Below are 23630 nucleotides of genomic sequence, written 5' to 3'. Positions count from 1 at the left end.
CCCTTGCATTTCCTAATATGCCATACTACTTCTCAGGGACAGGAATTACAAACAAACAAATAACAAAAACTCCCAGCTAAAATGTTAGCAACAGAAAATAACTTATTTTAGGCATTATCTAATACAACCACATGGTGAAAGCAAGGTTAAAATACCAAAGGAAAGCACTAGCCAATGGAATGTTAACTGAAAATACCACAAGCATCAAATAAGAACTTCAACGTAGCTGAAAAGTCATCCAGTAAACTTTACTCTTTATTCTCAATGAAAACTTTTAAAAAGTTGGTTTAGAAAGTTAATTACAGAGGTTATGCAATCACTATGACGATCAACTCCCAAATGCACTGGCTTAACACAGCTTTATTGCTCGTTCACATCACACATGGCATAGTATGCATGTGGTGTGGTGGGAAGGGGAGTGGGCAGGGCTCTGTTCCACTTAGGCATTGGGGGGAGGGGGGAAACTTCTATCCAGTGGTACACTTTCCTTAGGGCCTCAGATTCCTCTGCTGGATCTTTTGTATTCAGCCAGCTGCCAAGCCAAGGGAGAGAACATGGAGAATCACACTAGACCTGCCCACATCCCATTGGCTGGAGTGAGTCACATGGGTCCACCCACAAGGAAGGGTACTGGGAAATGTAGTTTAGTCATGCACCAAGAAAAAGTAAACTGATTTAGAACATCTGTGCCATTGAGTTTCTTATTATATTTAATAAGATCTATGATATTTATATTTAAAACTTTATATATATATGTATATATATATATATACATACATATATATATATATATATATATATATATATATATTTAAAACTGAAGTAAACATTTATACTTAATGGAGACCTGACAGAATTATTTCCTCAAGAATGGCAACAAGAACAAATTCTATTCCTAGTCCTAATCAACCTACAATGAGACACTGATAATAGTTATTTGAGAAGAAAAAGAAATAAAACAGAAAAAAAACAAAAAACATTTACATCTATAGATGACATTTTTTAAATCCTTGGATATCAAACAAAATTATGGTAAATTAGAAATAATTCACAAATAATCTCAACATAATTTAGAGTATAAGCTACACATCTGTGTCAGATCAAATCTTGTGCACCTCCTCAGATGCCCTGGATGGTTTCTTTCTGATGATTATGCCACCTGCCTCCCAGCCTGTGTCAACTTTGCTGAACCCCCTAAGTTTACTAGAATCAAGTTGTAGCTCTGACTTGCCTGTGCCATACATCGGTACAATGTATTACTGCCTTTAGTCGCCACTTCCAGACTTGGATGTAATGCTCTGTAGTGTGCATTTTAACTTCCTGGGCTCCCATCACAGGGCTGGATGACACAGTTCAGAAGTGCAGGAGAGTTACTTTCCTGTGGAGTAAACCTTGACCAATAGGGAATGGGAGACTGAAGAGATCTGTGCAAGTAACTTTCTCTTGTTATCCTCCTGGGGACCATCCAGAGGTATGGTTCCTTCTTGCCTTTCTGGAAAGATCCTGAGTACTAAGCTACACCCTTTGTAGCCCATTGTGAAGTGGCTCATTGCATTGCATTACCTCTTTCTTTGCTTCATTTACCCTTTTCTTCCTTACTTTTTGGACTTGTGCCTCCCCAGATTTCAGCATTTTATCCTTACCTAAGGCTCTGCTTCCTAGTGGATGCTGTCAAAGTTTATGTTTGCTCACAAATAAATTACATTACTATATGCTACTGACCTAACTAAAAAATAGAATGAAAAATCAATTTCTTTCAAAATAATAATTAAATATTATTTTGGCTCAGGTAGATTTATTTAAAAGAAATTATGGGGATTTCCCTGGTGGTGCAGTGGTTAAGAATCTGCCTGCCAATGCAGGGGACATAGGTTCAATCCCTGGTCCAGGGAGATCCCACATGCCATGGAGCAACTAAGCCCGTGTACCACAACTACTGAGCCTGTGCTCTAGAGCCCATGTGCCACAACTACTGAGTACACGTGCCACAACTACTGAGTCCACGTGCCACAACTACTGAAACCCATGTGCCTAGAGCCCGTGCTCTTCAACAAGAGAGGCCACAGCAATGAGAAGCCCTCACACAGCAACGAAGACCCAATGCAGCCAAAAAAAAAAAAAAAAAAAATAGAAAAAAAATTATGAAAACATTCTGGGAGAAAGAAATGAAAAAATAATAAATAGATATATAAGCTATGGCTCTTATTTGGGACCCTGAGAAAATGAAATATTATTAAGATAAGAATTCTTTCTAAGGTAATGTACATTTAATGAAACACCACTTCACAGCTTCCTATGAAATACTTTATGTAGCAAGATTAACCGATTGTGAAAATTCCTTTGGAAAAATGAAAAGCCAAGAATACATGTTTATTTAACTGATGATAAAATCTATTAGATTAAAAGCCACCATATCAGTATGATGATAAAATAATTTTTGGTACGTTACAGTTTATAATGTACTTTCACATACATTTTCTCATTTATTCATCATCATAGCACTATTAGATTTATCAGAGATGAATTAGTGTTAACTGCACTTTAAAGACTATTTATTTACTTTTTGGATCTAGTTATAGATGGCCTCTTTCCAATAAAGGCTTGAGGTGCTTCATCTCACAGTTGAGAAGTCTGAAGTTTGGAGAGCTCACAATTAAAGGGTTAGTAAAGGTATACTGGGACTCCTATCCAAATATTTTACCTCCAGAGCCTATGTTTTTCCCACTGTACTTTACTGTCTTCTGTTATGAAATGACAATGGATCAAAATACATGGATTTAGTTTAAAGACAGAAGGTTTTTAATGGAATGGAGTAGATTCCAGAAAGAAACTGTTGTAAGAATTCAGAATAGTTATTTTCATGGTCCTATGTGTTCATGTCTTATAAAATTACTTCAAATTATTTTGAGAAGTGGGAAGGATATAAATAAAGAGTTTTAAAAATAAATGAATGAATGAAGTAAATTAATTAATATATTTCAAACTTGAAACAATATAATAATTAGGGGAAGAATACTTAGATACATTTTGTTGGGATAATCAACCATAGTACAGTATTGAAAGTTAACTCAGTCACCCACATTTCACACTCAATATTGCAAAATTTTTCCAGGAAAGTTAAAGTATTACCTTGATTCATAGTAGGCTCTTAAGAAATATTCATTAATTGAATGAAATCTAAAAATAATTTAGAGGCCCCAGATGGGTTCACAGGTGAATTCTACCAAACATTTAAGGAAGAAAGTAAACCGATTCTCTAAAATCTTTTTCAGAAGACAGAAGCAGAGGAAATACTTCCTAACTCATTCTGTGAAGCCAGTATTATCTTAATACTAAAACAGACAAAGACATTACAAGAAAAGAAAGCCACAAACCAATATCTATCATGAATATAGATGCAAAAATTCTCAACACAATATTAGCAAATCAAATCCAACAATATATAAAAAGACCAAATGAGATATATATAACCAAGTGAGATTTATCCCAGGGATGCAAGGCTGCTTCAACATTCAAAAATCAATTAATGTAATCCATCATATCAACAGGCTAAAGAAGAAAAACCATGTGATTATATCAATAGATACAGAAAAGACATTTGACAAAATCCAACATCCATTCATGATAAAAAAACTCTCAGTAAACTAGGAATAGAGGAGAATTTCCTCAATTTGATAACGAATAGCTACAAAAAACCTAATATCATACTTAACGGTGAGAAACCTGAAGCTTTCCCACTATGATCAGGAACAAGGAAAGGATGTTCCTTCTCACCATTACTTTTCAACATTGTACTAGCTAATGCAGTAAGACGAGAAAAGAAAATAAGAACTATACCGACTGGGAAGGAAGAAATAGAATTGTCTTTGCTCTCAAATAATATGATCACCTATGTAGAAAATCCAAAAGAATTGACAAAAACACCTCCTGGAACTAAAAAACAATTATAGCAAAGTTGCAGGATACAATGTTAACATATAAAAGTTAATTACTTTCCTATATCAGCAATGAATAAGTGGAATTTGAAATTAAAAACACAATACCATTTACATTAGCAAAAATGAAATATTTAGGTACAAATCTAACAAAGTATGTACAAGACAAATATGAGGAAAACCACAAAACTCTGATGAGAGATATCAAGGAAGAACTAAATAAATGGAGAGACAGTCCATGTTTATGGATAGGAAGAGGATTTTTAAGGCAATGAAACTACTCTGTAAGATTCTATAATGGTGGATACACATCATTATAAATTTGTCCAAACCCATAGAATGTGCAATACCAAGAGTCAATCCTAATATAAACTATGGACTTTGGGTGATAATAATGTGTTGATGTAGGTTCATCAACTATAACAAATATACCACTCTTTTAGGGGATATTGATAAAGGGGGAGGTTGTGGGTGTGAAGGCAGGGGGTATATAGGAAATCTATGTACATTTGCTCAATTTTGCTGTAAACCTAAAAGTGCTCTAAAACATTCAAATTAAAATTTAAAAAATAATAGTTTTAAAAATTACTAGAAGGGGGACTTCCATGGTGGCACAGTGGTTAAGAATCTGCCTGCCAATGCAGGGGACACGGGTTCAATCCCTGGTCTGGGAAGATCCCACATGTTGCGGAGCAACTAAGCCTGTGCACGACAACTACTGAGCCTGCACTCTAGAGCCTGAGAGCCACAACTACTAAGCCTGCATGCCACAACTGCTGAAGCCTGTGCACCTAGAGCCCGTGCTCCATGATGAGAGAAGCCACCACAATGAGAAGCCCGCACACTGCAACCAAGATTAGCCCCCACTCGCCGCAACCAGAGAAAGCCCATGTGCAGCAACAAAGACCCAAAGCAGCCAAAAATAAATAAATAAATTTATTATAAAAAAAATACTAGAAGGAAAGGAAGCTATACATCAGGGGTCCCCAACTTCCGGGCCATGGACCGGTAATGGTCCGTGGCCTGTTAGGAACCAGGCCGCACAGCAGGAGGTGAGCAGCAGGTGAGCGAGCGAAGCTTCATCTGTATTTACAGCCGCTCCCCATCGCTGGCATTACTGCCTGAGCTCTGCCTCCTGTCAGATCAGCGGTGGCATTAGATTCTCATAGGGGCACGAACCCTAATGTGAGCTGCGCATGCGAGGGATCTAGGTTGCGCGCTCCTTGTGAGAATCTAATGCCTGATGATCTGAGGTGGAGCTGAGGCAGTGATGCTAGTGCTGGGGAACAGCTGCAAATACAGATTATCATTAGCAGAGAGGTTTGACTGCACAGAAATCATAATACATCGATTGCTTGAAGACTCATATCAAAACCTTATCAGTGAGTGGCAAGTGAAAACAAGCTCAGGGCTCCCACTGATTCTGCATTATGGTGAGTTGTATAATTATTTCATTATATATTACAATGTAATAATAATAGAAATAAAGTGCACAATAAATGTAATGTGCTTGAATCATCCTCCCACACACATCGTTGGAAAAACCATCTTCCACGAAACTAGTCCCTGGTATCAAAAAGGTTGGGGACTGCTGCTGTACATAAATTCCAAATGTGGAAGAGAGATTCATGGATGCTAACAGAGACAAGATGGATTGAATATATGTGCATCTTAAACATTTGCACAACAAAAAGTCCTCAGACTTTACCACCACCACCACCATCTCCGCCCCTTACTACATCCTCTCCAATCGTGGAAGAGCTGCTACTCTGATTGGTTAGATTCCCGGACAGGCACTGGCCATGTTTACCATTACACGAGGTTACTGTGTACACCAGCAGTCATACTTCCAGCACTTGCTTCCAACCCTCTTTTCCTTATTTTCTTTTATATATTTTTTATGTTATAGGAGGGCCTATCTTTGCTGGACACACCAGGTACTTCTCCTCCAGCTTGCTGTATCTATATGCTAAGCTTTCACTCTCATACTGCTCCCTTGTTTGAAACACACTGTGGCAGAGCCTGGTCCTCAGTGAGAGGACTAGCCATTTCCTTCTGTCACTTCCTGCTTTGAAGACTGTATAAGGTGCATGGACTCTTTTTCCTTTTGTTGAGGAGCTGTGGCTACATCTCTTCTGCCTTCTCTTCTCCCAGGTGGAAGCTAAGGCTCGGCTCTGATTGTTACGCAGCTGTGCAGACACTTCTTCACAAATCGACGTAGGAAGACAGGTTCTCCTTGTAGAGACTGCCTCAGCAGCCTCATCTGTTCTACACAGGTACTCTGGCAACAGACCTTCTCCCTGGCCAATGGGGTGGGCACACAACTCATGCTTGAACAATTATATGTATGCACTGGGCACTGCTCTAGGTGCTTTACACAAATCAACTCATTCAATCGTCAAAATAACTCTATGAGATAACTACTCCTCTAAAGATAAATGTACTTTGATATACAGAGATTAAGTATTTCCCCCATGTGACACAACTAGTAAGTGAATAAATGTTTTAGGGTTCAAACTCAGGCAGCTTGGTTCTCAACTCCTCCTGGTCTCAATGTTTCAAGCTGGACCATTCAGAGTCCTTTCCTAGGATTTTTCCAAGTTGTGATGAGGCAGGTAATACTGTCACATCCCCAAGATGTTAAGATGTGAATCTAAGGGCATCAGCAACTGCATTCCTCACCATGTGTCTGCCATAGGGGAGAATGAATTTGACAGTTGGAGACAATCAGAATTGCTTGACTGGTTCCTAGAAACGTCAAGACACAACTTCAATTGCCTTCAGCCTTTCTCAGTTTCATGAGTACATGAAGTACAACAATTCACTTTTTTGCTTGTGTTTTTTCAAACTGTGTTTCTGTCTTTTGCAACCAAAAGAGTTCTGACTATGAGAGAAATTGGCACCCACATTGGCTAAGCTCATATGGCAAAGTAAGCATGGTCATTAAAATAGGGAATAATGTGGGCTCAGTAGTCCCTGTTAGAGAAACTGCTAAAGGAATATCTCAGATAAGCTTAATTAATCATAGGTTCACAGAAATAATTTTAACAAGTGACCCACCAAAGTCTTGATTTTTATAACACAAAACATATCAGGTCTGGTAAACAGAGACTTAATATGAGCCATTGTGCTATAGGGTCACGTCCTCTCATCCATTTGCAGACCTGAGTAATCTTCAAGACCTAGAACCCTTGAATGAAGAGAAGACAGAATAAGGTCAAGTAAGAGGAAACAGGTAAGGATCCTATTACAACACACCATATGCCTACTATGCATCTCCTTTCCCCAAAGGAACTTACAGTCTATGTGACTATTCACTCAGGGAGGAAATATCCAAATTGAGGAGTGGGAAGGAGCACTCTCGGATCTGGGCTTCAAACCCACACTTGTTCATGGCTACCTACAAATGCCACTGTGGGTGTTATGGGAACAGACGGTCTGAAGCTGAGTTCCAATCTGAATTCACCTCATAGAAGGTCCAGTGGAACCTGAATCCATTTCTATGGTTATTTCTTTAGTCTCTGATCTCAAATGAGTATCTCTGGCAATTCCCCCCCACATTGGATCCCTGTCCCGTGAAATGACCGCAATCACGGGAGGAAGAGCCAAGTGGAAGATATTGGAGGTCCTTCTCTTTATCAAAGTAGTTAATCAAAGCAGTGTGCTTCCCCTGGGGAGCTTCAAAGGATAGAGACACATTAAAAGAAAAAGTTCCCCCTTTGTCACTGCGCTGAAAGTTGATTACATGTTTTAGTTTCTCTACAGTCATTCACTCATTTTCTTACTTAGATCCTGGGTTTTGAAACCACACTAATTTCTCTTCACTTGTATTTTATGTTGTTTTAGTGTGTTACTTATGTCTGATATTTGTTTATGAGTTAAGGTTTTAAGATTTACTCCTCTTTTAAACTATATTTAAAAGACTAAACGTGCAAGATGAAATCTTCTTACTCCAGCATATAAAGAGAAGCTGGCCAAAGAGAAAATGTTACCATCTCTGACTAAGGGAAAATGATTTTGGTAAATGTTTACTAACACAAGTCTATAGAGATAATGAGAACTGGCTCATGGGACTGAAGCAGCACAGATTTCTTATTTCCTCAGTTGTATACTAGTGAACTCTGCCAGCTAGTCGTCTCCATTTTGAGGACTGTTTATAAATGAAGTTTAGAAATAAGTGCTTAATAGAGAATTTGAAGAAGGAGGAAACATTGTGTCAAAAGTTTCAGGTTTTGGAAAATCTTACTCATTTACTTAGATTTCTCTACTTGACAGATAAATTAAGCATTTCAGAGATGTCACTGTTTTTCCAAATGATCTTGTGGATTTTATAAAATTTTAACCAAAATGGTACTTCTTAAGAACTTATCCAAATAATTCTAGAAAATGTCTGGAAAAAGGAAGAGACAAGAATAATAACTAAGCAGTTACTGAGAAAGATCACTATTGGTGGAAAATTGTTCACTAACAATTAAAGTGAAATAAGTAGTACTGATTCAAAATAGATAGAAAATCAATTAAATAGCTTTAAAGCCCAGAAGCTGACACAGGTATATATAAAAACTTAATACATAAAGAGTAAGGAAACAAAGGTGTTATAGAAATTGGATACTCTGAAAAAACTAATTAACATTCTTACCACATGCTATTTATTAAAATAAATTAAACAAATTAAGTTTAATAATTTTAAAAACCATAGAGACAGAGAGAGTTCAAGATGGTGGTGTAGGAAGTTCCATCTTCCCTCCTCCCACAGATACAATAAGTCTACAGCTACATATGGAATAATTCCCTCAGAAAGTGACCTGAAAGCTGGAGGAACAGAGCCTCCACAGCAAAGGGTAAAAGGACAGCATCCAGACAGGTAGAAGAGGCAGAGACACAGTCTCAGCAAGGGAGAAACCACACTCCAGCCACAGCAATCCACAAACAGGAAGGATCACAAAAGGTAGGGATCTTTTCCCTAATGAGTGATGGATTTGAGCTCCACATCAGGCATCTCAGCCCCTTGATCCTGCATAGGAAAGATGAGCCCCCAAAACACTTGGCTTTGAAAACCAATGAGGAATACATCCAGTAAAGCTATAGAACTGCAGGAAATGAAAAACTCCTTCCTAAAGGGTTCATGCAGATTCACTTGACCTGAAAGCCAGTGCAAAAACACCAGATTGAAAAGTGCATGGACCATAGGTGAAGGGGACCCATTTATTAATCTTGAAGAATCTGGCAGAGAGGCAGAAACCAAGTGGGATGCTCCCCGGGGACTGATACACTGGCAGAAGACATTTTTGAGATCTCAGGCTACCATAATACTGGTGCTGGCGGGTGAATTTTGGAATTCTCCCTCTAACCTATTAGTGCCTGTAGGTATGCCCTACTGACAGCCCCACCCACTCCTGATCCTTGACCAAGTATCACAGCCTGGAGCAATAGGCCAGCCACAAGTACACTGCAGTAGTCACAGGCAGGTCTCGAAGCTTAGCTGGGAGCCAGCCCCATCCACCAATGCCACACAGCAGCCATAGCCAGGACCTGCAGTTGATTTAGGAAATGGCCCCACCCACCGTTGCACCACAGCAGCTGTGGCCAGGTCCCATAGCCAGTCCAGGGGCCAGCCCTGTCTACAAGTGAACTGCAGTAGTAGCTGCAGCCACCACAAAGGAAGGATGAATCCAGCCCACATAGGGGACACCTCTTGAGTGCCTGGCTCTAATGGCCAGGCATAATTGAACTTCTGAGCCCCACAAGACATCTCCTAAATAAGGCCACTCCTTTAAGACTGGGAGAGATGGCTGATTTACTCAATACCTAGAAATAAACACAGAGAATTAGGTAAAATGAGGAAACAGAGAATATGTTCCAATCAAAAGAATAAGACACAACCTCAGAAAAAGAACTAAACAAAATGGAAATGAAAAATCAACCTGATAAAGAGTTCAAAGTAATTGTCATAAACGTGTTCATAGAATTCCGGGGAACTTCAACAAAGAGATAGAAAATGTAAGAAAGTACCAAACAGAAGTTACAACTCAACTGAAAAATACACTAGAGGGATTCAACAGCAGACTGGATGAGGTAGAAGAATGAGTAAGTGAGCTGAAAGACAAAATAATGAACTACCCTGGACAGAGAAGCAAAGTGAAAAAAGAATTAAAAAAAAAGAAGATACCTTATGAGACATTCGGGGCAACATCAAGCAGAATAACATTCACATTATAGGAGTCCCAGAAGGAGAAGAGAGAGAGAAAAGGCCAGAAAAATTATTTGGCCAAATAGTGGCTGAAAACTTTCCTATTCTGGGGAAGAAAACAGGCATCCAGGGGCAGGAAGCCCAGAGAGTTCCATATAAGATGAACCCAAAAGGACACACAGCAAGACATATTATAGTTAGAATAGTAAAAGTTAAGGAAAAAGAGAGAATCCTAAAAGCAGTAAGAGAAAAACAACTTGTTATATACAAGGGAAACCCCATAAGGCTATCAGCAGATTTTTCAGCAGAAACTTTACAGGCCAGAAGGGAGTAGCATGACACATTCAAACTGCTGAAAGGAAAAAACTTCCAACTAAGAATTCTCTACCCAGGAAGGTTATCATTCAGAATTAAAGAAGAGATCAAGAGTTTCCCAGGTAAGCAAGAGCTAAAGGAGTTCATCACCACTAAACTATCCCTACAAGAAATATTAAAGGCACTTCTTTAGAGATGAAAAGAAATGGCACTAATTAATAATAAGAAAACATACAAAAGTAAAAAATTCACAGGAAAAGGTAAATACATAATAAAGGTAGTGTATCAATCACTTATAAAACAAGCATGAAGGTTAAGAGACAAAAGTAGTAAAATTACAATTACAATAATTAGCTAAGATATGCATAAAACAAAAAGATGTGAAATGTATCATCTAAAGATAAAACATGGGGGCGTTAAAAAAAAAGATAAAACTTTGGAAAGTGTTCAAATTTAAGTTGCTACCAACTTAAAACAGGCTACTATTTACATAGAATGTTATATGTGAACCTCACAGTAGCCACAAAGAAAAAACTTATAGTAAATACACAAAAGAAAATAATAAATATAAACATAACACTAAAGAAAACCACTAAAACTCAGGAAAGAGGAAAAGAGAAGAAGAACAGAAACTGCCAGAAAATTATTAACAGAATGGCAATAAGAACATACCTGTCAATAATTACTTTAAGCAAAAATGGGCTAAATTTGACAATCAAAAAACATAGAGGGCTTCCCTGGTGGTGCAGTGGTTGAGAATCTGCCTGCCAATGCAGGAGACATGGGTTCGAGCCCTGGTCTGGGAAGATCCCACATGCTGTGGAGCAGCTGGGCCCATGAGCCACAACTACTGAGCCTGCGCGTCTGGAGCCTGTGCTCTGCAACAAGAGAGGCCACGATAGTGAGAGGCCCATGCACCACGATGAAGAGTGGCCCCCGCTTGCCACAACTAGAGAAAGCCCTCGCACAGAAATGAAGACCCAACACAGCCAAAAATAAATAAATAAATAAGTAAATAAATATTATTTAAAAAAAAAAAAACATAGAATGGTGGAATGAATTTTTTTTTTTTTTTAAAAAAGACCTATCTATATGCTGCCTACAAGAGGCTCACTACAGAAAGGAAACACACAGACTGAAAGTTAAGGATTGGAAAAAGATATTCCATGCAATGGAAATGAAAAGAAAGATGGAGTAGCTATATTCATATCAGATAAAATACACTTTAAAGCAAAGACTGTAATAAAAGACAAAGAAGGGCATTACATAATGATAAAGGGGTCAATCCAACAAGAAGATATAACATTTGTAAATGTATATGCACTCAACAAAGGAGCACCAAGATACATAAAGTGTATATTAACAGACTTAAAGAAGTTGAAAGCAGTACACTATAGTAGAGGGCTTTAACACCTCCTCTCACATCAATGGAAAAAATTATCCATACAGAAAATCCATAAGAAAATATTGCAGTTAAATGACATGTTAGACCAAATGGATTAATAGATAAATATAGAACATTCCATCCAAAAGTATCAGATTACACATTCTTCTCAAGTGCACATGGAACATCCTCCAGGAAAGACTACATGTTAGGTCAAAAACAAGTCCTAATACATTCAAGAAGACTGAAATTATATCAAGCATTTTCTTGGACCACAGTGATATGAAACCAGAAATCAATCACAAGAAATAAATAGGAAAACCCACAAACATGTGGAGATTAAACAACAGGCTACTGAACAATCAGTGGGTCATCAAAGAAATCAAAGGAGAAATTAAAAAATACCTAGGGACAAATGAAAACAGAAATACAACATACTAAAATCTATGGGATGCAGCAAAAGCAGTTCTAAGAAGGAAGTTCAGAGCAATATAGGCCAACCTCAAGAAGTAAGAGAAATCCCAAATAAACGATCTAAATTTACACCTAAAGGAACTAGAAAAAGACACACAAATGAAGTCCAAAATTAGTAGAAGGAAGGAAATAATAAAGATCAGAGTGGAAATAAATGAAATACAGACTAAAAATGATTGTAAATATCAATGAAACTAAGAGCTGATTCTTTATAAAGTTAAACAAAATTGACAAACTTTAAACTAGACAGATCAGAAGAATAAAGAGAGAGGACTCCAATAAATGAAATTAGAAATGAAAAAAAAAAAATACAAGTGATACCACAGAAATACAAAGGATTGTAAGAGACTACTACAAACACTCATATGTCAACAAATTGGACAACCTAGAAAGAAAGGATAAATTCCTAGGAACATACAATTTTCCAAAACTGAATTATGAAAAATAAAAAAATTTTGAACAGACTGAAACAGTATTGAAAAATCTCCCAGCAAAGAAAAGCCCAGGCCTAGATGACTTTGATGGTAAATTCTACAAAATATTTAAGGAAGATTTAATACCTATCCTTGTGAAACTCTTTCAAAAAATTGAAGAGGATGTAAATCTTAAAAACATACTGTATGAAGCCAGAATTATCCTGATACCAAAGCCAGACAAGGACACCACACACACACACACAAAATTACAAGCCAATATCCTTGATGAACATAGATTCAAAAATCCTCAACAAAATATTAGCAAACCAAATCCAACAATACATTAAAAGGATCATACATCATGATCAAGCAGAATTTATTCCAGGGATAAAAGGATAGTTCATCTGCAAATCAATCAACATGATACATCACATTAACCAAATGAAGAATAAAAATCATATGATCAACTCAATAGATGCAGAAAAAGCATTTGACAAAATTCAATATCCATTTATGATAAAAACTCTCAACAGAGGCTGTAGAGAGAATGTAACTCAACATCAGAAAGCCCATATATGACAAGCCCACAGCTAATATCATAGTCAAAGATGAAAAGCTGAAAGCATTTCCTCTAAGATCAGGAACAAGACAAGGATGCCCACTCCAGCCACTTTTATTCAATATAATATTGGAAGTCCTAGCCACAGCAATTAGGCAGGAAAAAAATTAAAGGCATCCAAATCGAAAAGGAAGAAGTAAAAGTGCCATGATTTGCAGATGATATGATACTGTATATAGAGAATCCTAAAGACTCTACCAAGAAAGTGTTAGAACTAATAAATGAGTTCAGTAATGTTGAAGCATATAAAATCAATACACAAAACTCCATGGCATGCTATACACTAATAACCAACTATCTAAATGAGAAATTAACAAAACAATCTCATTTACAATTGCATCAAAAAGAATATAATACCTAGGCATAAATTTAACCAAGAAATTTAAAGACCTGAACACTGAAATCTACAAGAAATGATGAAAGAAATTGAAGAAGACACAAATAAATGAAAAGATATTTCATGTTCATTGATTGGAAGAATTAATATTATTAAAATGTCCATATTACCCAAAGCAACTGAAAGATTTAATGTAATCCCTATCAAACTTCCAATGCCATATTTCACAAAAGTAAAAGAATTCTAAAATTTGTATGGGACCACAAAAGATACTGAATAACCAAAACAATCCTGAGCAAAAAGAACAAAGCTGGATGTATCACACTCCCTGATTTCAAACTATACTACAAAACAATAGTAATCAAACAGTATGGCACTGGCACAAAAACAGACATATAGATTAATGAAACAGAATTGAAAGCCCAGAAATGTACCCACACATATATGAACAATTAGTTTACTGCAAATGAGTAAAGAACATACAATGCAGAAACAACAGTTTCCTCAATGAATGTTGGGAAAACTGGAGATCCATATGAAAAAAATGAAACTATACCACTATTTTATACTACACACAAAAATTAACTCAAAATGGATTAAAGACTTGAAAGTAGGACCTGAAATCATAAAACTCCTAAAAGAAAACATCAGTGATAACCTTACTGACATTGGTTTTTGTGGTATTTTTGTACATCTGAATCCAAGGGGAACGGAAACAAAAGCAAAATTAAACCAATGGGACTACATCAAACTGAGAAGCCTCTGCACAGCAGAGGAAGCCACCTACAAAATTAAAAGGCCATCTACTGAATGAGTGAAGATATTTGCAAATCGTATCTCCAATAAAGGGTTAATATCCAAAATATATAAAGAACTCATGCAACTCAACAACAACAAAAAAAAACAACCTGATTAAAAAATAGGCAAAGGTTCTGAACAGACATTTTTTTTAAAGAAAGCATATGATTGACCAACAAGCCCCTGAAAAGATGTTCAACATCACTAATTACTAGGGGAACGCAAATCAAAAGCACAACGAGATATCTCTCACACCTGTTAGAATGGCTATTACTGAAAAGACAAGAAATAAATGTTGGAGAGTTTGTGGAGAAAAGGGAACCCTTGTACACTCTTGGTGGGACTGTAAATTGGTGCAGTCACTATGGAAAATACTATGGAGATTCCTCAACATACTAAGAATAGAACTACCATATGACACAGGTATTCCACTTCTGGGTTTTTATTCAAAGAACACGAAAACACTAATTCAAAAAGTCATATTCATCCCTGTGTTCACTGCAGCATTATTTATGATAGCCAAGACATGGAAGCAACCTAAGTATCCACTGATGGATGAATGGATAAAAAAAGGTATATACAAAATGGAATATTATTCAGCCATAAAAAGGAAAAAAATCCTGTCATCGTGACAACATGGATGTATCTAGAAGGTATTACTCTAAGCGAAATAAATCAGTTGGAGAAAGACAAATACAGTATGAGTTCACTCATATGCAGAACCTTAAAGAAAACAAAAGAAATTTTAAAATAAAATAAAACAAAAACAAACGCATAGATACATCAGGTTAGTGTTTACCAGAGGGGAAGGGGGTTGGGAGGAGGTGAAATGGGTGAAGGGGTCAACTTTATGGTGATGGATGATAACTAGATATATGGTGCTGATCACTTTGTAGTGTATACAGATATCAAATTATAATTTTGAACACTAGAAACTTATAAAAACCTACAAATAAAAATCCGTAGGCACATTTTAATGTACAGCTTTTTGATCTCTAAGAAAAAGCAGAATATACTCAACTTATAAACAAGCAAGAATAAAAATTGCAAAGCAAAAGATTTGATATGATGTTTATATTGTAAACCAAAAACAATCATAAAATTTAATTAAGAAACTAATAAACTGGGGAGCAAATTTTCAAAAACATGACAGGTAAAAATCAATGTACATTGATATAGAGAGCTCATAGATGCTAATGAGAAAATGCATGAGCTCCCAGTCGAAAGATGGGCCAGGAACTTCAATGGTAAGTTCATATACCTTTATACATATACACAAGGAAAAGAAAAAAGAAAAGACAATGGTTTACAGTATTAAAATATTTAATGTTATGAATTATGGCAGAGATGGCTAACAGACTTCCAAAATTTATGGTCCTTCTTTATAGCAGCTTTTTATTTTATTTTATAAATTTTATTTGTTTTATTTATTTACTTTTGGCTGCATTGGTTCTTTGTGGCTGTGAGCAGGCTTTCTCTAGTTGCGGTGAGCGGGGGCTACTCTTCCTTGTGGTGTGTGTGCTTCTCACTGCGGTGGCTTCTCTTGTTGCGGAGCATGGGCTCTAGGTGCACGGGCTCAGTAGTTGTGACATGCAGGATCTAGAGCACAGGCTCAGTAGTTGTGGCACATGGACTTAGTTGCTCCGTGGTATGTGGGATCTTCCCAGACCAGGGCTCAAACCTGTGTCCCCTGCATTAACAGGTAGATTCTTAACCACCACACCACCAGGGAAGTCCCTATAGCAGCTTTTTAGTTAGAAACTGCCTTTCTCAACCACCCTTTCTCTAGGTGGTTCATATGACTGGTCTCTATCAATGGAACATGAGTAAAAAGTGATGTCTATCTCTTTTAGAGCAAGGCTTTTAAGAAGTGGGTTGTGCCTTTTTTCACATTCTCTGTTCTTCCACCTTCTGTATGCAATTAACTATGATGTTCTAGCAAACGTTTATGACTTAGCTGCAATTATCTGGCATTTTCAGCTCTTATAAAATGAAGTGGTCTCTTTTCTCCTATGAAGATTAGTAAAGTAGGAAATTCTCTAAACATAGAAAGGTTTAGAAAGTGGCTATAAAACAAATAATCGATGCTACAACAAGATAGTGTAGGACTATACTCAGAAAAGCAAGGAAGAAGAAGACATAGGATAGTGGAAACTGTGAATCCATATCAGATAGAATTAGGTTTGCTGCATGTAACAGACAAAATAAATGAGTAATTTAAACACGATAGAGTTGTATTACTTTCTCACATAAAAGAAAGGCAATGTAGAACTGATGTGATATCTACCCATTATCATTTTGGATCTAGGGACTTATCTTTCTGTTCCACCACCTAAGCATTTTGCTCCCACATTCAGCATCATATAATGTTGCAAGATGGATAGTGGAATGCCAGCTGTCATAGTTATAGGCTTGAGCAAGGAGAAAATGCAGAAGGCAAAAAAACTGCAGAGTCAGGTTCCTTTAAAAGTATTGTGAGGAGTCCTACACTACACTTCTGTGTCCACCTCATTGGCCAGAACTGCCATACGGTCATACCAAGCTGAGGAAGGTTGGGAAATGTGTTTTACATCAGGTAGCAATATGCCCAGTTAAAATTTGGGGGTTTTTCCAAAGAGAAATGATGAAGATGATAGGCAACTGGACCATAGGACTCCTCCTACATAGTGGTGAAGAGAAGTTCTAGGATGAGCATTGCCAGCAGCTGCAGGAAAAGCCAGGCCACATTAAAGGAGGAAGGAGGTCTTTGGGACAAATTTCCCTGGGGGAAAAATTGGGACTCCATGCTCTAGATGATATGATTGAGAGGGCAGGACAACTTGAAAATCTGATAAGGACTTTTTTTTTTAAATGAAAGAGAAAATAATAGCAATTAAAACTCCAGGAAAAACAAAAGCTGTACAATAAAATCATGTTTGAAATATGTAACAAAATAAAATAATGGTGTAAGAAAATAGAGTTCATTAAATATTTTTAATAAGTATGTTCTCTTTTAAGTGGCCAAGAGATCAGATAGTGACCATGTAAAGAAAGATGTAGGGCTTCCCTGGTGGCGCAGTGGTTGAGAATCTGCCTGCCAATGCAGGGGACATGGGTTCGAGCCCTGGTCTGGGAAGATCCCACATGCCGCGGAGCAACTAGGCCCGTGAGCCACAATTGCTGAGCCTGCGCGTCTGGAGCCTGTGATCCACAACAAGAGAGGCCACGACAGTGAGAGGCCCGCGCACTGCAATGAAGAGTGGCCCCCACTTGCTGCAACTAGAGAAAGCCCTTGCACAGAAACGAAGACCCAACACAGCCATAAATAAATAAATAAATAAAAAGATGCTAGCATTAAAAAAAAAAAAAAAGAAAGAAAGATGTAATCCTAGCACACTTCTTGAACCAATGGGAGAAAAATATTTACATAGGTATAAATATGAAAATAGTATGTACTACTTTTTACTGTTTAGAGTCAGCCTTCAGACAAGATATGGATTTGTTGTTGCTGAGAAACAACTAATGTGAAAGGGTAACTGACAGAAGATGGAAAGTGGGAGGCAGGGGAGGAACATAAAGAAAAGTGTAGAACTCATTTTTCATCTTACAGAGTTGAGTCAGGATACTGACTAATACTGATAGAAAGAGAATTTTAAATATTATTTAAAGCTATAAAGATAATCAGTAAAAGAAGTAAAAATAATATATTGGAGGCTTGGCCAAGATGGTGTAGTAGGAAGACCCTGAGCTCGCCTCCTCTCTTGGGCATACCAAAATTACAACTATTTACAGAGCAACTATTGATGAGAAAGACTGGAATCTACTAGAATAGATCATCTACAACTAAAGATATAAAGAAGGAACCACAGCAAGACAGGTGGGGGGGGTGGAATCATGGTATAGTAAAGACTTATACCCCCAGGTGGGCAACACATAATCGGGAGAATAATTACAATTGCAGAGGTTCTCCCCAAGGCACGAGGGGCCTAAGCTTCACATTGGGTTCCCCAGCATAGGGGTCCTGCACCAGGAAGACAAGCCTCCAGAATGTTTAGCTTTGAAGTCCAGTGGGGCTTACTTTTGGTAGACACAGAGGACTGTGGGAAATAGAGACTCCACATTTAAAGAGCACACACAAAATCTCATATGTTCTGGGACTCAGGGCAGAAGCAATAATTCGAAAGGAGCCTGGGTCAGAGCCACCTGCTGATCTTGGAGGGTCTCCCAGAGAGGCAAGAGGCAACTAGAGGTCATCCTGGGGACACAGACACCAGCAGCAGACATTTTGGAGCACTCATTCTACCATGTGGACACTGGTGCTGACAAGCACCAATGTGGAATCCTTCCTTGAACTCATCAGTCTTTGGACCCAGCCCAGTCCCTGCCCACCAGCCTGTAGGTTCCAGGAGTTGGATGTCTCAGGCCAAGCAACTAGCTGGGAAGCGACACAGGCCCACCCAGCAGCAGGCAGGCTGCCTTAAGGCTCTGTGAGCCTAGAGCTGTCCCTGGACATGGCCCTGTCCACCAGAGGGCTCAGGACATGTGTGTGCAGGCACTAGAATTGAGACTCCTTCAGGGCCCTGCAGCCAGAGACATTGGGACCCAGCTCCACTCCCAATGGGAGGTATCAGCACCAGGACAACCTGGGCCCTGGCCCCACTGAGCAGCACGTGGACACCAGCCCCAGGACTACTGCAGGCCCTCAGCCTGCCGTGGCAGGAAACAGCTCACCCACCAGCAGGCTGGTACCAGCCCTGGGACATGACGGGCCCCAGCCCTGCCCACCAGCAGGCCAAAACCAGCTCTGAAAAACCTTGGTCCCCTCCAGCCACCATGGGGTCAGGCCCCACTCAGCAGGGGGACAACACAAGCTTCTGGACACCCTGGGCCCCTCAGCCAGCTGTGTCAGGAACTGACCCCACTCACCAGTGGTCTGATAACAGCTCTGGGTACCCTGGGCCCTGCCGACAGAGACCTCAGGACTTGGCTCTGCCTGCCAGTGGGCTGGCACTAGCCCCAGGATATGGCTACAACTAGAAGCATGAAAATTACAAAAGGAAAAAACACACTGGTAAAGGCAAATATTCAGTCAAAGTAGTAAATCATCTATATCTACAATAAGCAGTTAAGGGATACACAAAACAGTTACATGTAAAGTATGATGTCAAAACAGTAATTGTGAGGGAAGGAGAGTAAAAGTGCAGTGTTGTTAAAATGTGTTTGAAATTAAGAAATCAGCAACTTAAATAATCATATATATATGATTATATATAATCATATATATAATATAATATACATATAAAATCTATAATAGATACATACCCAAAACCCAGAAAGGAATCCAAATATAACACTAATTACAATCATCAAATCACAAGAGAAGAGAACAAAAGACAAAGAAAGGAACAAAAAAGAACTACAAAAACAACCCAGAATAATTAACAAAGTGGCAATAAGTACATGCCTATCAATAATTACTTTATATGTAAATGGTCTAAATGCTCCAATCAAAAGACAGAGAATGTCTAAGTGGATACTAAAACAAGATATATATATATATGCTGCCACAAGACCTATATATATGCTGCCTATAAGAGACTGACTTCAGATCTAAAGACACACACAGACTAAAAGTGAGGGAGTGGAAAAAGATATTCCATGCAAATGGAAATTAAAAGGAAGCCAGGTAGAAGTACTTATATCAGCCAAAATAGACTTTAAAATCAAGACTGTAACAAGAAACAAAGAAGGACATTACATAAAGATCAAGGGAATCAATCAAAGAAGAAGATATAACAATTGTAAATATATATGGGCCCAACATGGGAGTGCCTAAATACATAAAGCACATATTAACAGACATAAAGGGAGAAATTGACAGTAACCCAATAACAGTAGGGAATGTGGATAGAAAATCAATACAGAAACACAACCCTTATTGATACAGCCACTATGGAGAACAGTATGGAGGTTCCTTAAAAAACTAAAAATAGAACTACCATATGACCCAGCAATCCCACTACTGGGCATATACCCTGAGAAAACCATAGTTCAAAAAGAGTCATGTACCAAAATCTTCATTGCAGCTCTATTTACAATAGCCAGGACATGGAAGCAACCTAAATGTCCATTGACAGATGAATGGATAAAGAAGATGTGGCACATATATACAATGGAATATTACTCAGCCATAAAAAGAAATGAAATGGAGGTATTTGTAATGAGGTGGATGGAGTTAGAGTCTGTCATACAGAGTGAAGTAAGTCAGAAAGAGAAAAACAAATACAGTATGCTAACACATATATACGGAATCTAAGAAAAAAAAAAAAAAAGGCCATGAAGAACCTAGTGGCAAGACGGGAATAAAGACACAGACCTACTAGAGAATGGACTTGAGGATATGGGGAGGGGGTGGGGTGAGATGTGACAGGGTAAGAGAGTGTCATGGACATATATACACTACCAAATGTAAAATAGATAGCTAGTGGGAAGCAGCTGCATAGCACAGGGAGATCAGCTCGGTGCTTTATGATCACCTAGAGGGGTGGGATGGGGAGGGTGAGAGGGAGGGAGATGCAAGAGGGAAGAGATATGGGAACATATTGTATATGTATAACTGATTCACTTTGTTATAAAGCAGAAGCTAACACACCATTGTAAGGCAATTATACTTCAATAAAGATGTTTAAAAAAAAAAAAAGAAACACAACCCTTAAACAACACGTTAGACCAGATGGTATATATATATGTGTGTATGTGCACGTGTTTGTGTGTATATACATATATACATACATACATACACACACATATATACGTATATACATATAATATTCCACTGAAAAGCAGCAGAATATGCATTCTTTTCAAATGCACATGGAACATGTGCACATGGATGCACATGGAACATACTAGGCTACAAAGCAGGTCTCAGTAAATTTAAGAAAACTGAAATCATATCAACCATCATTTCTGACCACAGTGCTATGAGACTAGAAATCAACTATAGAAAAAAAGACTGCAAAAAACACAAACACATGGAGGCTAATCAATATGCTACTAAACAACCAATGGATCACTGAAGAAATAAAACATATCTGGAAACAAATGAACATGAAAGCACAATAATTCAAAATCTATGGGGGTTGGGGGTGCCCACTCCTCCCCCGTGGGTGGCTGGGCTGGCAGTGCTGAGCTCCCTGTGTGTGGCACATGGGGCACCTGATGGATGTGGTGGCAGCGGGCGGTGGTGCTTCAGCGGTGTGCTCGGCTGGGCCCCCTCCCACTCCCCTGCTCTTCTCATCCACGTCCTCCGGCTGTGCGGCCACCATGGCGTCTGGTGAGGAGGATAGCACCAATGGCAGCACCTCGGAGGCCGTGGGCAAGAGGAGGTGCCTGGGCTTGTTGGCCACCGCCTGGCTCACCTTCTACAGCATCACCATGACTGCAGGGTGGCTGGTACTGGCTACTACATGTACTGTAGTAAAAATGTACCGGCTGGTACATTTTTATGTGGAAAAAGGAATACACAAAGGTTTATATAAAAGTATTCAGAAGACACTTAAATTTTTCCAGACATTTGCTTTGCTTGCGGAATTGTACCTATTTCTGTGTTTGTGGCTGGGGTCCAAGGGAGTTCAAGAATCTTTATGGTGTGGCTCGTTACTCACAGTATAAAACCAACATAATTTTTTTATCATCTTATATCCTGTCGGAGTTGCTGGTGAACTTCTTACGATATATGCTGCCTTACCATATGTGAAGAAAAAAGGAATGTTCTCAATAAGACTTCTGAATAAATACAATGCTTCTTTTGACTACTATTATTTTCTTCTTATAACCATGGCCTCATATATACCATTGTTTCCACAACTCTACTTTCATATGTTATGTCAGAAAAGAAAGGTTCTTCATGGAGAGGTGATTGTTGAAAGGGATGATGAAATGATCCCTACAACAAGGTGTTTTTTCTAGAATAACCAGGATTACTTGAGTCTAAGGTTTAATAACAGGAATAAACAGCTTCATGAAAAAAAAATCTATGGGATGTAGCAAAATCAGTTCTAAGAGGGAAGTTTAGAGTGATAAAGTCTACCTCTGGAAACAAGAAAAATCTCAAAATTTCAAACCTTACACCTAAAGGAAAAAGAAGAACAAACAAAACCCCAGAAGAAGAAGCAGAAGAAAAGAGATCATAAAGATCAGAGCAAAAATAAATGAAAAGAGATCATAAAGATCAGAGGTAGTAGTAGAAGAAATGAGATCATAAAGACCAGAGCAAAAATAAATGAAATAGAGACTAAAAAAAAAAAAAAAAAGAAAAGATCAATGTAACTAAGAGCTTGTTCTTTGAAAAGATAAATAAAATTGATAAGGCTTTAACCAGACTCACCAAGAAAAATAGTGTTGGCTCAAATCAATAAAATCAGAAATGAAAAAGGAGACTTTGCAATTGACATCACAGAAATACAAAGACTCATGAGAGTACTACAAACAACTACATGCCACCAAAATGGACAATTCAGAAAAAATGGGCAAATTCTGAGAAATCTACAGTCCCCCATGACTGAACCAGGTTTAAATAGAAAATATGAACAGACCAATTACCAGTAATGAAATTGAATCAGTAATTTAAAAAACTCCACAAAAACCAATGTCCAGCACCAGATGGCTTCACAGGTGAATTCTACCAAACATTTAAAGAAGAGTTAACACCTATCCTTTTCAAACTATTTCAAAAAATTGCAGAGTAAGGAGCACTTCCAAACTCATTCTACAAGGCCAGCATCACCCTCACACCAAAACTAAACAAAAATATCATCACAAAAAAGAAAAGTATAGACCAGGGTCACTGACAAACATATATGCAAAAATCCTCAAAAAATATTAGCAAACTGAATCTAACAATACATTAAAAGGATCATACACCATGATCAAGTGGGATTTACCCCAGGGATGCAAGGCTGGTTCAATATCTGCAAACCAATCAGTGTGATACATTACATTAACAATTTGAATAATAAAAATCATATGATCTCCATAGTGGCTGTATCAATTTACATTCCCATCAACAGTGCAAGCGGTTTCCCTTTTCTCCACACCCTCTCCAGCATTTATTGTTTGTAGATTTTTTGATGATGGCCATTCTGACTGGTGTGAGGTGATACCTCACTGTAGTTTTGATTT

At 38.1% G+C, this 23630-nt stretch overlaps 1 pseudogene; it reads left to right on the top strand.

Annotated features, from left to right (window-relative positions):
• Positions 1-21656: 21656 nt before the first annotated feature.
• Positions 21657-22418, top strand: LOC118898035 (annotated as a pseudogene).
• Positions 22419-23630: the final 1212 nt, after the last annotated feature.

The sequence above is a fragment of the Balaenoptera musculus genome, chromosome 1 (genome assembly GCF_009873245.2).
Source record: "Balaenoptera musculus isolate JJ_BM4_2016_0621 chromosome 1, mBalMus1.pri.v3, whole genome shotgun sequence".
Classification (NCBI taxonomy): Eukaryota; Metazoa; Chordata; class Mammalia; order Artiodactyla; family Balaenopteridae; genus Balaenoptera; species Balaenoptera musculus.
The sequence above is the reverse complement of the archived record's forward strand: the minus strand, read 5'-3'. Positions and strand labels throughout refer to the sequence as shown.